Source organism: Vulpes lagopus, chromosome 2 (assembly GCF_018345385.1).
Source record: "Vulpes lagopus strain Blue_001 chromosome 2, ASM1834538v1, whole genome shotgun sequence".
Classification (NCBI taxonomy): Eukaryota; Metazoa; Chordata; class Mammalia; order Carnivora; family Canidae; genus Vulpes; species Vulpes lagopus.
In genome coordinates, this window is record NC_054825.1 from 167,617,643 (window position 1) to 167,633,096 (window position 15,454).

The window sequence follows — 15,454 nt, forward strand, 5'->3', positions numbered from 1 at the left end:
ATTTTTTTAAATGGAAAAAAAAATATGTTCAAACACTTTCAAAAGATGCAGAAATGGTCAGTAATCACATGGACATGCTCAATATCTTTAGTCCTAGAAAAATGAAAATTAAAACTACAATGAGATACTACTACACATCTATTAGAATGGATCAAATTAAAAAACAAATTTGAAAATAAGTTCTATTGAGAACTGCAACTGTTGCACAAAATATAATAGCACTTGGAAAATAGTTTGATGGTTTGTAATAAAACTAACTAAAACTTACCTTAAGATCTAGCAATCTCATTCCTAGGTAGTTACCCAAAACAAAAAAGACACACATCCAAAAACTACATGCAAGCATTTATGGCAGCTTTATTCCTAAGTGACAAAGGCTGGAAATAAACTAAAAGGATGTGAAGAAACTAAATAGCATACACTCCTGGTGGCAGTGTGAGATAGTATGGCCACTTTGGAAAACAGTCCAGCAGTTCCTCAAATGGTTCAACACAGAGTTACGCTATGACCAGCAATTCCATCTCTACCCAAGAGAAATACCCCGGAGAAATGAAAACAGATGTCCACATAAAAAAGCATGTGCACAGATGCTTACAACAGTATTATACATAATATAGCCAGAAGGTTGAAACCATCCAAATGATGGACAAAATGTGCTACATCCATACCGTGGAATATTGCTCGGTCATGAAAAGGAAGCAGTGATACATACCATTATACCAAATCAAAGAAGCCAGTCATAAAGGGCTACATACTAGAGGATTCTATTTTTATGAGGGGGTGAGGAGATAGCTGAATGGTACAGGGTTGCTTTTAGAGGTGATGACAAGGTTCTAAAATTGTGGGGATAGTTGCACATGCCTGAATATACCAAGAACCACTGAATTTTACACTTTAAATGGGTGAATTACATGGTATGTGAATCACGTTTCAAAGCAGATATAAGAGGGCAGCCCCAGTGGCCCAGCGGTTTAGCACCGCCTTCAGCCCAGGGCGTGATCCTGGGGACCCAGGATTGAGTCCCACATCAGGCTCCCTGCTAGGGGCCTGCTTCTCCCTCTGACTGTGTCTCTGCCTCTCTGTCTCTCTCATGAATAAATAAATAAAATCTCAAAAAAAAGAATAAAGTGGATATAATAGGCAAAGAAAGCACCAGTCAAAATCATACATTGTCTATAACTGCAACTGCAGTTATAGTTTTTTTTTGCCTCAAAAAGTGACATTTATTCAAAGAAAAAGAAAAATGACAAAATGTCCATCCCTTGGCTCCCTTCCCTCCCCCCTCCTGTTCCTCTTCTGCCCCCCAGAACAAGGCCCGTGTCAGGCTAGGTGGCAAGACCGTGCCTCAAATGAGGTCAGCAACATTAAAGGGCATCTCCTCAGTGGAGGTGTTGTAGAAGGTCTCAAGGTCTCAAAGAGTCCTCTTGTCTTCTTTTGTCATCATGTTAATAGCCACACCCTTATGGCCCAATCGTCCACCATGACAGATTCTGTGAATATAGTTTTCCCCGTTGGTGGAAAGGTCACAGTCAATGCTTCTGGCCAGCAGGTGATTGGTAATCAATACTCTGCTAGAGCTTGAGTGGGACTCCCTCATGATAGCATCTTGTTCCTTCTGGTCCATGTCTCCGTGCATGGCGGACACAGTGAAGTCTCAGGTGTTCATCTTCTAGGTGAGCCAATCCACCTTTCTTCGGGTGTTGATGAGTATGACCACCCGCATGATAGTCAGGGTCTCATAGAAGTCGCAGTGTTCAGTTTCCACTCCTCTCATTTCACGTTTGATGTAGAACTGGTGGATACCCTCCAGGGTCAGCTCCTCCTTCTTGACCAAAATCTGAATGGGGTCCCTCATGAACATCTTGGTCACCTCAAGCACGTCGGAAGGCATCATGGCAGATACCAAACCACCTGGGTGTTGCTGTTGAGCATCTGGAATAGGTCATAGATCTGGTCCTTGAATCCATGGTTTAACATTTCATCAGCTTCGTCCAGTACAAAAACTCTTGATGTATTTGGGAGACAAGTATCTGCGGTTCAGCATGTCAAACACATGACCTGGGGTGCCCATGACATGGGGAGCCTCCATCTGAAGCTTCTGCACCTCGGCATATATGTTGGTCCCCCCAATGCAGGCATGGCAGGAGGCACCCATGTAATCTCCCAATGCCGTAACTACCTTCTTTATCTGCTGAGCCAACTCTCTAGTGGATGCAGGACCAAGGCCTGTGTAGCCTTTAGATCCAATTCAATTTGTTGCAGAATTGATATGGCAAGTGTGGCTGTTTTCCCAGTCCCAGATTGGGCTTGAGCGATCACATCATAACCCTTGATACAAGGTAGCATGGCTTGCTCCTGTGTTGTGCCCAAGATTGCGAATCCGAGAAACCAAGAAGCCGACACTGATGCAAGCACTTGAGGGTTTATTAGCAAGCTCGAGCTTGAGTCCTGGTATACCCGACACAGTGGAGCAGGGACTTGGACCCTGAGGTGGGTTACAGCTGGGTTTTTATGGGCTGGTCTAGGGGTAAGGTGGGGTTTTTCAGTAAGGGTGATGGTGGGAAAATCTCCAGTAAAGAGGTCTCACAAGCTCTTGCTTCCTTATTCCGATAAGGGCGCGCTTTGTGTTTTTTTCTGTAGCCGGGGTAAGGTAGAGGCCAGTACCTTGTCAGAGTGGCCTGGTCACGGTGGCCTGAGATGGCTGCCGAAGCTACAATGGCTGTACTTGTGCCAATGTTAAACTTGAATGGCCCCAGTTCTCTCATCCTCCACATTTCCCCCTCTCGGGGGAACCTAAACAAAGACCCAATCATGGGTCCAGGTTGGTCTCAGTAACAAGGTCTAGTGATTGGTATCGTCTAAGTACCATAAGCTGGACTGTACTCACTCTGTCTTTGACAAAAGTAACTAATCTGTTGATAATGCAGGGCCCGAAGGTGAGGAGAAGGGGAGGATTATGAGGGGCCCGGCTATGGTGGACAACAAGGTAGTGAGCCAGGGAGAACGATTGAACCAGGATTCGAACCAGCCTTGTTGCTGTTCTCATTCTCGCTTAGCCAAACCTTCCCTGACATTTGCCATAGATTCACAGACTATCGCTGGGTGGTCAGTGTAGAAACAGCACTCTTCGTTTAGGGCAGCACATAACCCTCCCTGTTGTAAGAAGACTAAGTCTAACCCTCTTCTGTTTTGAAGGACAAACTCGAACAAGGATGTTAGGGAATCTTGGAGGCGGGAGATAGAGGTTTCTATCCATTCTATGTCTAGATCAATTGCTGCTTTAAGACTGTCATAGTGGGAGTTCTGTGCGGCTAGTGAGGTGATACCTGTCCCTGCACCTGCTAACCCAAGTCCTAACAGTGCCGCAATGGTGACAGCTGAGATGGGCTCCCTTCTATCTCGTTTGTGGGTACCTGCATTGAACCATTGAAGCACCTGCTCATCTGAGTGATCATTTTAGGAAGTAGTTGAACTAATACACAGAAGCCCTTTGATTGTCTAGCCATGAAAACAAGGGGTTAGGCCTGTAGAACATTCCCACCAACCATTTTGAGGAGGTAGGTGGTAGTCCTGGCTGGATATAGATTTGATATCATTACATAGGGACTGGTATTGGGGTGAGCGGGGGGGGCCTATACAGAGCCCCTGACCTGATATTGATTGTAAAGTGAGTCCTTGAGTCTTTTGCTGCCATCTACAGTCATTGGGACTGAAGGTTGTTTTATATTGACCTGTTATTGCAATTCCTTCATAGAAGAGGGGGCAGATGTCATAGCACAGCCAGCAGGACTGGGTAAGAGTGGGCTTAGTTGCATTGAGGAATTTGTAAGCCTGGGACATTAGAGTCAAAAGAGGGTGCTGAGAGGGGTCGAAGGGAAGGCAAGTCAGAACTGGGATATCCCGACTGGAGGGGTTACAGGAGGATTTTAAAGGGGGTACTGCAGTTTTGACCACTGGTAGCCTTGTTTTTGCCTGAGATTGGGGTGGCACTAGCGCAGGGTTGGGGCCTACCCCTTGAGTTTGACTTAGAGGCTTTTCAAGTTGCCTAATCATGAATTGGGCTCCATAATCATGCCCGTGTAGATAAAGCCAGAGTCCCCATAGGAGTCCTATTCCCCAGTTTGTATTATTTCCCAGCCTCCGTAAAGGAAATGGTGACCGAGTTACAGAGGAGATGGGATTTTGCTCCTGTGCTGCCCGAGCATGAGGGGCCCGTGGATTTCGTTGGATTTTTTTTTTTAAGTTATGATAGTCACAGAGAGAGAGAGAGAGAGAGAGAGAGAGAGAGAGAGAGAGAGGCAGAGACACAGGCAGAGGAAGAAGCAGGCTCCATGCACCGGGAGCCTGACGTGGGATTCGATCCCGGGTCTCCAGGATCGCGCCCTGGGCCAAAGGCAGGCGCCAAACTGCTGCACCACCCAGGGATCCCTCGTTGGATTCTTATAAGGCTGTCTGGATCCTGTAACAGCCAATAACATGTCCCAGTTTGTTCACAACCCCATGTTTTACAGAAGTAATCCTCGGGGCCTCTACATTTGGAGACCTTATTATGGTCAGAGAGGGGGCCAGGCATGCATAAAAGCAGGTGGCACAGAGGGAACTTTAGCTCCACACACTGACACATCCGGCTACTTGGCCAAGGAGAGCCAAGGGGCCGTAGTGGGCCCTGAAACGTTTGGGTTGCATAAGTCAAAGGTTAGATTGGGCTACCAGGTTCCCCTATGGTGTATTCCTGACAGCTGGCTTATTTCCATAGAACTCGGGGTGAGGATTTAGTGGTTGATGAGAGTTGGCTTTAGCCGTGAGGGGATACAGTGCAAGTAACATTAGCAGGGTACATGACAACGATGCAGTCTTAGCTTTAGGGGATTGTCCTTGTCGGGTTGACTCTTCCATTCCAAAACAAAGTCTTTGAGGACGGCATGTGGATCAGCTGGCCAGACGTGAGTGTAGTGGACCCAGGGAGTTATCCCGTCGACCTTGAGAGTGGTGGGAGTAGTCAGGATCACAATGTAGGGTCCTTTCCAGTGAGGTTGGAGTGTCTGCTGATGTCTCAGCACGTACACCCAATCGCCTGGTCGATATCGATGGGGGTCAGGGGTGGCCCAGTTTCATAGAGGGCCTTCAGCTTAGGCCATACCTGTTCTTGGGCTGTTTGTAACATTTGGAGCGAGAAAAGAAGTTGTTGATCATCAAATTCAGCAAGCACCTCGGGTTTTAAATTGGGGATAATAGGTGGAGGAAGACGAACCTGATCTCGTAGGGGGTAAGTCCCATCTTATATGGGGAGTTTCGTACCCTATATAGGGCAAAGGGGAGGAGAGTCACCCAGTCCCCGCCAGTCTCCAGGGCTAATTTAGTTAAGGTCTCTATTAATGTTCCGTTCATCCTCTCTACCTGTCCTGAGCTTTGGGGCCTATATGCACAATGTAATTTCCAATCTGCCCCAAGTACTAGTGCCACTCCCTGTGTTACCTTAGAGACGAATCCTGGTCCGTTGTCTGATCCAATCTTAACAGGAAAACCATACCTCGGTAAGATGTCTTCCAGCAGTTTCTTGGTCACGGTCTGGGCTATTTCATGTTTGGTGGGAAATGCCTCTGGCCACCCTGAAAAAGTATCTACAAACACTAGTAAATACCTGTATCCGTATCTTCCAGGTTTTACCTCAGTGAAGTCCACTTCCCAGTAGGCTCCTGGGCAGTCTCCCCGGAGCCGGATGCCCGGGTTAGATCCATGGGCAGTGACATTAGTTAATTGGCATGTGTGGCACCTTGTCACAATCTGCTCAATCTTTGCTCAAGAGTCCTTAATAGTGATCTTTGCACGTCGTATGAGGTCTTCCATCTTCCTTGTTCCCATATGAGTACTCCGATGCATTTTGGATAGGACTCATCATCCTCGTTCCTCTGGCAGGGTGATGCTGGAGTCTGCGGCCCTCCACCAGCCACGCAATCACTGGGTCATGGACAAGCGTTTGATTCAGTGTAAGTCAGCATCAGTATAGTTGGGGGTGTCGGGCAGGGTCGCTGCCCCCGGATCGGGTAACGTGGTTGTTAAGACCTGGGTCACTGAAAGGGCCGCCTCCTCTGCTGTTGAGTCAGCTAGCCGGCTTCCCCTGGCTACTGGTGTGTCTGCCTTTTGGTGTCCCGGACAATGGATGATGGCTAGGGCCTTGGGCAGCCAGAGGGCCCTCAGGAGTTCAAGGATCTGTTTTGTTTTTAATAGTTTTTCCTTCTGCTGTCAGGAGCCCTCTCTATATACGAAGGGCTCCATGGATGTGAGCGGTGGCAAAGGCGTACCTGCTGTCGGTGTGTTTATTCGTTTACCTTCTCCCATGGTCAGCGCCTTGGCCAGTGTGGTCAGTTCTGCCCGTTGAGCTGATGTTCCAGCTGCCAGTGGCTCTGCCCAGATGGTCTCTGTTTCCATGGTTACGGCTGCCCCCGCATATCTTATTCCTTTTCGGACAAAACTGCTGCCGTCTGTATACCACGCGGCATCTGCATTTGGCAGTGGCGGGTCGTGGAGATCGGCCAGGCGACTCCGTGCACCTGTGCCAGAATTTCTTGACAATCATACAGAGGGGGGGTCCCAGTCTGGGTTAGGGAGTAGCATTGCCGGATTCAGGGTTGTCGGTGGCTTGAATAAAATCCTGGTGGGGTTTAGCAGTAGGCTCTGATAATGGGTCGGACGGGCATTGCTGATCCAGTGTCTGAGGGTTGAGTACCCCTTCAATAGCATGTGGGGTGGTAACATGAAGTTCTTGCCCCCACTGCCAGCTTGTCTGTGTCTTTGACCATAGTGGCCACCACGGCAATAATTTTTAAGCATGGGGGCCATCCAACAGCTACCATGTCCAGCATTTTGGAGAGATAAACTATGGGTCTCTTCCAGGGACCTATGTACTGGACAAGGACCCCTTCTGCCACCCTGTCTTTCTCACCCACGTACAGGTAGAAGGGCTTGGTTAGGTTGGGCAACCCAAGAGCCAGGGCAGACAGCAAGGCCTGTTTAAGGTCATTAAAGGCTTTGTTCATGGCCTCCATCCATTCAAAATTTTGCTGGTGCCTGGTGGCCTCATAGAGGGGTCTGGCCATCTTGGCAAAACCTGGAATCCACAATCGACAGAATCCTGCTGACCCCAGGAATTCACGTACCTGGCGGACCGTTGCGGCTGTGGGATCCTTAGGACGGTTTCCTTCTGGGCATCCGTCAACCATCTTTGTCCATCCTTTAATTTGTACCCAAGGTAGCTCACCTCTGTTCTGCACATCTGGGCTTTTTTAGCGGAGACCCGGTATCCTAGGGCCGCTACGGTCTGGAGCAAGTCCTTGGTGCCTCGCAGGCACGTGTCCCGGTCCTCCGCCGCCAACAGGATATCATCTACATATTACAATAAGGTCAAATGAGGGTGTTCGGAACAGAACTCACCCAAGTCTTCGTGTAAGGCCTCATCGAAGATGGTCGGTGAATTTTTGAATCCTTGTGGTAGTCGAGTCCAGGTGAGCTGGCCATTGATGCCTTTCTCGGGGTCCGTCCATTCAAAGGCAAAAAGGTCTTGGCTCTTGGGTGCTAAAGGCAGGCTGAAAAAGGCATCTTTTAAACCTAATGCTGTATACCAAGTTTTGTCTGGAGGCAGGGTGGAGAGGAGGGTGTATGGGTTTGGGACCGTGGGGCGCATATCCTCTACTCACTGGTTGACTTCCCTTAAGTCCTGGACTGGCCTGTAATCGTTAGAGTGTGGTTTCTGCACCAGCAGCAGGGAGTGTTCCATGCCGACTGGCAAGGCCTCAATATGCCCAAGGCCAGTAGTCACCATATGGGGGGGTGTGATTCCCATATGGCTATGAGAGGCATGGGGTATTGGCGGACCCTGACAGGGTCGGCCCCCAGCTTTAGTTCTATATATATGGCCGGTCGGTGCCAGGCCAACCCAGTTCCCCCAGTTTCTGCCCACGCTTGGGGAATTCCTGTAACCAACGGTCAATGTCAGTCATTGGGGCTGAGGGCATTTGGTGGAGACGGTATTTGTCCTCTAAACTCAGGACAAGCACCTGAATTGGGTGCCCCTCCTCGTTTAGGATTTTTGCCCCTTCGAGGTGGAAGAGGATTTGTTCCCCCATCTTGGTGAGCAAGTCCCAACCTGGCAACGGGTAGGGACGCTCAGAGATGACCATGAAGGAGTGGGATACCTGGCCCATGCCGAGACTCACAGTTCTTTGGGTAGATCATGAGTACTGTCTGGTGCCCATGGCCCCTTGTACCCATGAAGTCTTGCTTGCCAATTTCCCTTGGGGGTGTAATAAAACCGAGTGTTGTGCCCCAGTGTGCACTAGGAATTCAATGGGTTGCCCCTCCACTCTGAGGGTTACCCTAGGCTCGGGGAGGGGTGCCAAACCCCGACTCCCCTAGTCATCCAGGTCCTCCATCTCCAAGATCTTGGCGGGGGCCTTAGGTCTCTTATTAGGGCAGTCTTTCACCCAGTGGCCCTCTTCCTTACAATAAGCACATTAGGTTTTGTTCAGTTTAGGGCATTCCCGATGGGGACCAGGGCCATCCTCCTTACCTGTCCCTAAAGCCAGATTTTTGAGGTGGCTCTGTCTTTCCTGTGGGTCATCCATGGTTGTGGCCAGCAGGATCTTGGCCAGGTTTTGAGCCTGCCGGTCACAGTTTAATTTGTTGCTCTTCCAGACTTTATTATTATAAACTCTTTCTGCTACTATTAAGTCCTGCAAGCTCTTCTCTCCTCGCCTCTCTATTCTTTGCAATTTTCTTTTGATGTCTGGAGCGGCCTGGTTAACAAAAGCCATGATAATTGCGGCCTTTGTTTCTGGGGCTTCTGGGTTCATAGGGGTGTACTGCCTAAAAGCCTCTATGACTTTCTCTAAGAAGGCTGCTGGACTCTCATCCTTACCCTGCCTCACATCATACACCTTGGCCAGATCGGCAGGCTTGTGTGCAGCAGCCTGGAGACCTGCCAGGAGAGTCTGGTGGTGGACCCGGAGTCTCTCCTTACCTTCAGCCAAGTTGTGGTCCCAGGTGGGGTGGGATAAGGGGAAGGCAGCGTTTATGAGGTCCAGGTTTTGAGTCGGCTGTCTGTCCTCTCCCAAGACAGACTTCCGGGCTTCCACCTGAATTTGTTCACTCTCTTCGGTGGTGAAGAGAACCTGCAAGAGCTGTCAGCAGTCATCCCAAGTAGGCAGGTGGGTAAAGAGAACAGGATCTAAAAGCCCAATTAGGGATCCCAGGGTGGCGCAGCGGTTTGGCGCCTGCCTTTGGCCCAGGGCGCGATCCTGGAGACCCGGGATCGAGTCCCATATCGGGCTCCCGGTGCATGGAGCCTGCTTCTCCCTCCGCCTGTGTCTCTGCCTCTCTCTCTCTCTCTCTCTGTGACTATCATAAATAAATAAAAATTTAAAAATAAATAAAAGCCCAATTAGATCTTTCTGGTTATCAGAGAATTTTGCATTCTGGGTTCTCCAATTATATAAATCACTGGTGGAGAACGGCCAGGATAACATTGGCTGTCCGCCAGTCTCGTGGGGGGGGGGTCCCATGGCTCAGAGGGGAAGGGTGGTAGAGTCAGCCACCCCTGTATTAGGAGGTGGGGCCGCCCGGTGGGTCCGACCATGTGTCCCCGCTGCTGGCCCGCGCACAGGAACTCCCTCATCAGGGAGGGGTGGCGCCCCTTCTGCAACCCCCAGTGCCTCTGATGGGAGGGGGAGGGGGCCTCAGGTAGGGTAGGGCGGTGGGAGAACCAGGTTCCCGGGGAGGAATCCTGCAAGGCTAGATGAAGGGGCTTTTTGGTCCTAGAGTCAGTGTCCTTCTCGGCCTTTCGCAGGGCCAGAATCTTGGTAGGTCCTGCTTTGGGGGGTAAAAATGGTTTTAGCCAAGGAGGGGGATTCTCGATCATGTCCTGCCCGGCCAGGATGTAGGGCAACTGGTCAGGGTGGCCGTCCGGTTCATTCCTGAAGATCACGGCCTTAACCTATAAGAAAATAGGTAGCTGGAAAGTTCCTTGTAGGGGCCACCCCACCTCAAAGGTTGGCCATTCTGACATGCAGCAAGCTTGAAAGTCTTCTCTCCGCATGTCTGTGCTCAGGTGATGAGCTCTTTCCCTAACGTGGGAGGAGTGGGAGAGCATAAGAGACAGGGGGGTGGTTTGTGTCTGCCCCATTATGTCCCCAGTCCACACCAAGGCCCAGACATTACGACAGTTAACAAAGACGCGGCCAGACAGACAAGCGCACACACAGTTAACAAGGACACGGTACAAACGTTCCAGGGCGGCCGCGGAGACAAACAGAAGGTAAACCGAAGGGCTGGCAGCCGGCCCTCCTCACAGATGGGGACTTCGTCCTCCCGGCGGGGGCAAGGGACGTCTCCCAAGACCCCCAGGCCATGGCCCGCCAGCGCGTCCGCCTAAGCCGGTGTCAACCTAACACACATTGGAACTCCGACAGGTAGAAATACAGTATAGAGCTCGCAGAGAATATGCGCGAAGGTGGAAAAGTTGAGTACTCACCAGGTGCAGAACCCTCCGGATGGGGTCTTGGGGGTTTCTCGGATCCAGATGATCCCCCAAATGTTGTGCCCAAGATTGCGAATCCGAGAAACCACCAAGGAGCCGACACCGATGCAAGCACACCAGGGTTTATTAGCAAGCTCGAGCTTGGGTCCAAGTATACCCGACACAGAGGAGCAGGGACTTGGGCCCCGAGGGGGGTTCCAGCTGGATTTTACGGGCTGGTCTAGGGGTAAGGTGGGGTTTTTCAGTAAGGGTGGGGATGTGAGAATCTCCAGTAAAGAGGCCACACAAGCTCTTGCTTCCTTACTCTGATAAGGGCGTGCTTTGTGTTTTTTCTGTAGCCGGGGTAAGGTAGAGGTCAGTACCTGGTCACGGTGGCCTGAGATGCTGCCGAAGCTACAATGGCTGTACTTGTGCCAATGTTAAACTTAAATGGCCCTAATTCTCTCGGCCTCCACACCTGGATGGCAGAAGGCTTCTGAAACCATAGGCGTAGATGCCATGGAGAAGAGACTCAAAGAGGTTCATGTCATCAAAGCTGTCAACAATCTCATTCCAGTTACTCTCGATGACACCTTCAGGCTCCATCCCATTGGGGCCATTGTCATGTCTGCCTCGCAGACATGATCCTTAGAAACTCAGTTATGAAGGTTTTTAAAAGAGCATTGAAAACAATTTGTAAACCAAGTAACGTAGGAATTCTTACTTTTACACTATTTGTGAATCAAAAGTGAGAATAGAACCATGAATTAAATAAAAAGTAAATATCTGATATATTAAAGATACTAAATATCTGGTATTATCCTTCACTCTTCAGGATATTGAGAAAAGATGTGTCCACTCATTGCAAAAGGTGATAAAAGAACGCACCTGAAATGTGGTCATTGTCTCCTCCTTTTCTGGGGGAAGGCCAGAGTCATGAGAAGACAGAACTACAGAAAGGAAAAGAAGTCATGAGACAAAGGCCAGAAATTCTCTAGCCAATTTGGCATCTTTGTGAAAATTTTTAAAAAGTGCCCCTTATATGAAACAGATGCAGCTCCACATGGATTGGTGAGGGGAGTGTGGATTCCAGCTACCGCTAATTTCACCTGTGAGGAGAACAGCAGAGTCTGATGGTGCCAACGACTGTTCTCAGAGCTCCCAGACTGGCCATTCTGGTCCTGGGCAGTGTGGGCAGGGGAGCCACTAACATGTACTTTGGCCCTGGTACCAAAATGCGCCAGTTCAAATCCTAACCATTGCTGCTACCTGGTCAAATAACTTTGCGTTAACTCGGTCATCAGCAAGGGGAGGATAAACACGTGCCTACCTCGTAGGATAGTTGTAAAGATTAAACATGTGGGGAGAGGGGGCACCTGGGTGACTCAGTGGCTGAGCATGTGTCTTTAGCTCAGGTTGTGATCCTGGGGTCCAGCCTCCTATCGAGTTCCCTGCGGAGAGCCTGCTTCTCCCTCTGCCTAGGTCTCTGCTTCTCTCTGTGTGTCTGTCATGAATAAATAAATCTTTAGGGCAGCTCAGGTGGCTCAGTGGTTTAGCGCTGCCTTCAACCCTGGGTGTTATCCTGGAGATCCAGGATCAAGTCCCATGTCAGGCTCCCTGCATGGAGCCTGCTTCTCCCTCTGCCTGTGTCTCTGCCTCTCTCGTGAATAAATATTTTTTAAGAATAAAATCTTTAAATGTGTGGGGAGAAGGAAAGCGATTATAATTCTGCTTGCTAGAGGGTGCGGGGGAGCTGCGGAGTCCCCTCACCCCATCTCCTGGCAGGTGCAGAAAAGCAGAGGCTCTTCCCCTCATGAAGTTGTCTTTGCCAATGGGCTTGTAAGACACCTGAACACCAGGGAACTTTGCCTTTGAAAGCTATGAAATCCTGATTGGTGGCTTTAATTGTTGCATGGTAGGGTTTTTTTTTTTTTTAATGTTTGTTTTATAAAGAGGAATAATTGCTGGTGGATTTTCTTCTGGAAGCCAGAAGAGGCTCCAAGGCACATTCCTCCTTGTTCATGGACTAATGAAAACTTTGACTTTCATTTGTCATGTCAAACAAAAACCCGAGTCCCTGTTTAACAATATTTGGGGGAAGCAGCCCAGGTGGCTCAGCGGTTTAGTTTAGCACTGCCTTCAGCCCAGGGCGTGATCCTGGAGACCCGGGATCGAGTCCCACGTCGGGCTCCCTGCACAGAGCCTGCTTCTATTCTGCCTGTGTCTCTGCCTCTCTCTCTCATAAATAAATAAAATCTTTTTAAAAAAATAACAATATTTGGGTAGTGATAGCAAAACCCAACCCAGAGAGTGGTTTGGGGGCTTTTGTGAGCTTATTTATGTAAAATCTGGCACAGTAGATCAGTTCTCCCTAAAGAATGAGGATTCTGATGACTGTCATTCCCATATAACAAACAAGAAGACTGAGAGTCAGTGAGACGAAGTTATCCAGGTCATAAAGCTTGGAAGTGGCAGTGGCTGGACTTGAATCTGGCTCTGAGTCTAGAACCTCTGCTATTTGTCACTGGGCTGCTCTGAAGACAAATACAGAGAAGAGGGGATGCTCACCAAATCCGTGAAAGGACAGGCCAGGAGGCAATTCATTTCTGATGGCAGTTGTGATTAACTTTGTGCTAACTGAAACCAACGGAAATGTATTTTCTTAGAGTTCTAGAAATCCAAATCCCAAAAGGAGTCTTACAGTTAAAATCAAGCGTTGAGCAGATCCGATTCCTTTTTGAAGTTCCATGGGGAGAAGCGTTTCTTACCTTCCCCCAGCTTTTAGAAGCTACTGTCATCGCCCCCTTCCTCCATCTTCAAGGCCAGTTGCATAACACTTTGCCTTCCCTCCACCTGCCTTCCTCTTATTAGACCCTTTTGATTTCATTGGGCCCACCTGGATACCCATGCTACTCTCCTCAAGACCTTCAAGTTAATCACACCTGCAAAGCCCTTTTTGCCATTTAAGGGAACATACACACTCTGGAGATTAGGGCACAGACAGCTGGGCAGCCCGGGTGGCTCGGCGGTTTAGCGCCGCCTTCAGCCCAGGGCCTGATCCTGGAGACCCGAGATCGAGTCCCACGTTGGGCTCCCTGCGTGGAGCCTGCTTCTCCCTCTGCCTGTGTCTCTGCCTCTCTCTCTCTAATAAATAAAATCTTTTTTTAAAAAAAGGACATGGACATCTTTGGGTCCACAGTGCAACTCACCACAAGAAGTCGAGGACAAAGGCAGAAAAGAGGAAGCTTCTGCTGACAAATGACCTGTTTGCCAGGTAATAAAACATAGGGAAGGGGGTGGTTTCTAGAGCCACATCTTTGAGGTTCTGCCACTGACCTGCTCTCTCTCTGTGCTTTGGTGCCTTGTCCATGTAAAAGGAAGATAATCGTAACGTCCTCGTAGGGTTGTTGTGAAGCATAATGCAGGGCACATCGGAAGCACCTGAGATGCATCACCTGCATGGTTCGGTTCCCTTCCTCCTTGGAGAGGCATTACCTCCCAACTAACTTCCCCTCTCTGGCTCCAGGACCATCAGATAGATGCCTTCTGCTCAGCAACTGGGAGTCACCCAGGAAAACCCACTGGATGGAATAAAGGTCTGGTGCCCCTAGACTCCGTTTTGCCCATGACATCCAGCAGAGTTTCCTTTTCTATACCCAACTTTCTAGAAAAGGTCTTTCTTGAGTCAGGTTCTCTCACTACTTTGCTCAGGCCAGTGTCTACCCCTGAGAGGCGCTGTCTCCCTTCATTTCTGAAGGGCAGGTATGAGAATTTTCACATGCCCCTCAAAACCCTACCCAGGTGTTGACTTTATGGAGTCTTCCATCACCCTCCAGGGATATTTTATTAATTAACCTCCTGCAATGCCTGAGAGGTGACCAGCTCTTCCTCAGCTTCCTATCAACAGTCCCTCAAACACATGAAGGGTGGACTGTAAAATGAATGGGGGGATGTGTGAGCCCAAAACTGGGCAGGGCTGGTGGTGTGGGCTAGGTGATTGTTGAGGTTCCCTGGTCAGGGGATTTAGAGAGCAGTGGAGTCATTTTCTGGGTGCTACTTCTGGATTTCTTACCTTGCCCACCATTCTCTAGCATCTCAAGGAGATCTTGAGATGTCTTTGAAGACATGAAATGTTTATGGAAGCCCTGCTTTGGCCACCTGCTCCTCCCCTACGAAGTGCCTGCTTACCCTGCCTTGGAAAAGAAATACTGTTTTTCTGTCTCAATTTGAGACACTTTCAGATTTCTGAAATTGGAGGCTTCTCCCTACTGCAGGTCCCCTTGAATGAAGTCTCTCCTTACAGAAGTCCAGCTGTGTTTCTATTTGACACATGGGTCTCATGAGCTAGGAATGCAATCAGTCTCTGTATCATCATCTAGTGTGGATCAGCAGCTCAGTGTCAGATGACCCCATCAGGCAATAAGCCCTTTGCTGGAGGTGTTTCCATGCAATCCAGAGGGTCCAGCAGCGTCCACGTTTTTTTGATTGAGACATATTTGACATAAAACATTGTGTAAATTCAAGATGTACAACATATTGATTTGATACATTTATACAGCAATAGGATTGCCACTGCAGCATTAGTTAACATGTTGTCACATAATTATCATTTCTTCTATTGTGAGAACATTTAACACCTAGTCTTTTAGCAAGCTCAATGTTTATAATACAGTTATGTTGTTTATAATCCCTGCACTGTGTAATAGGACTCCAGATGTAGCCTTCACCAACTCCCATTCCCCTACAGCTAGCCCCTGGGAACTGACATTTTACTCTGCTTTTATGACTTGTCTGTTTTTTTAGATTCTGCACACAAAAAATATATGGTGGGGCACCTGGGTGGCTCAGTCTGTTAAGTGGCTGACTCTTGGCTTCAGCTCAGGTCATGACCTCATGGCCCTGGGATCCAGCCCTGTATCAGGCTCTGTGCTCAGCAGGGAGTCA

General features: G+C 49.0%; 1 pseudogene; it reads right to left on the reverse strand.

Annotated features, from left to right (window-relative positions):
- Window positions 1-1,345: 1,345 nt before the first annotated feature.
- LOC121478986 lies at window positions 1,346-11,684 on the reverse strand (annotated as a pseudogene).
- Between the last annotated feature and the right edge of the window lie 3,770 nt (window positions 11,685-15,454).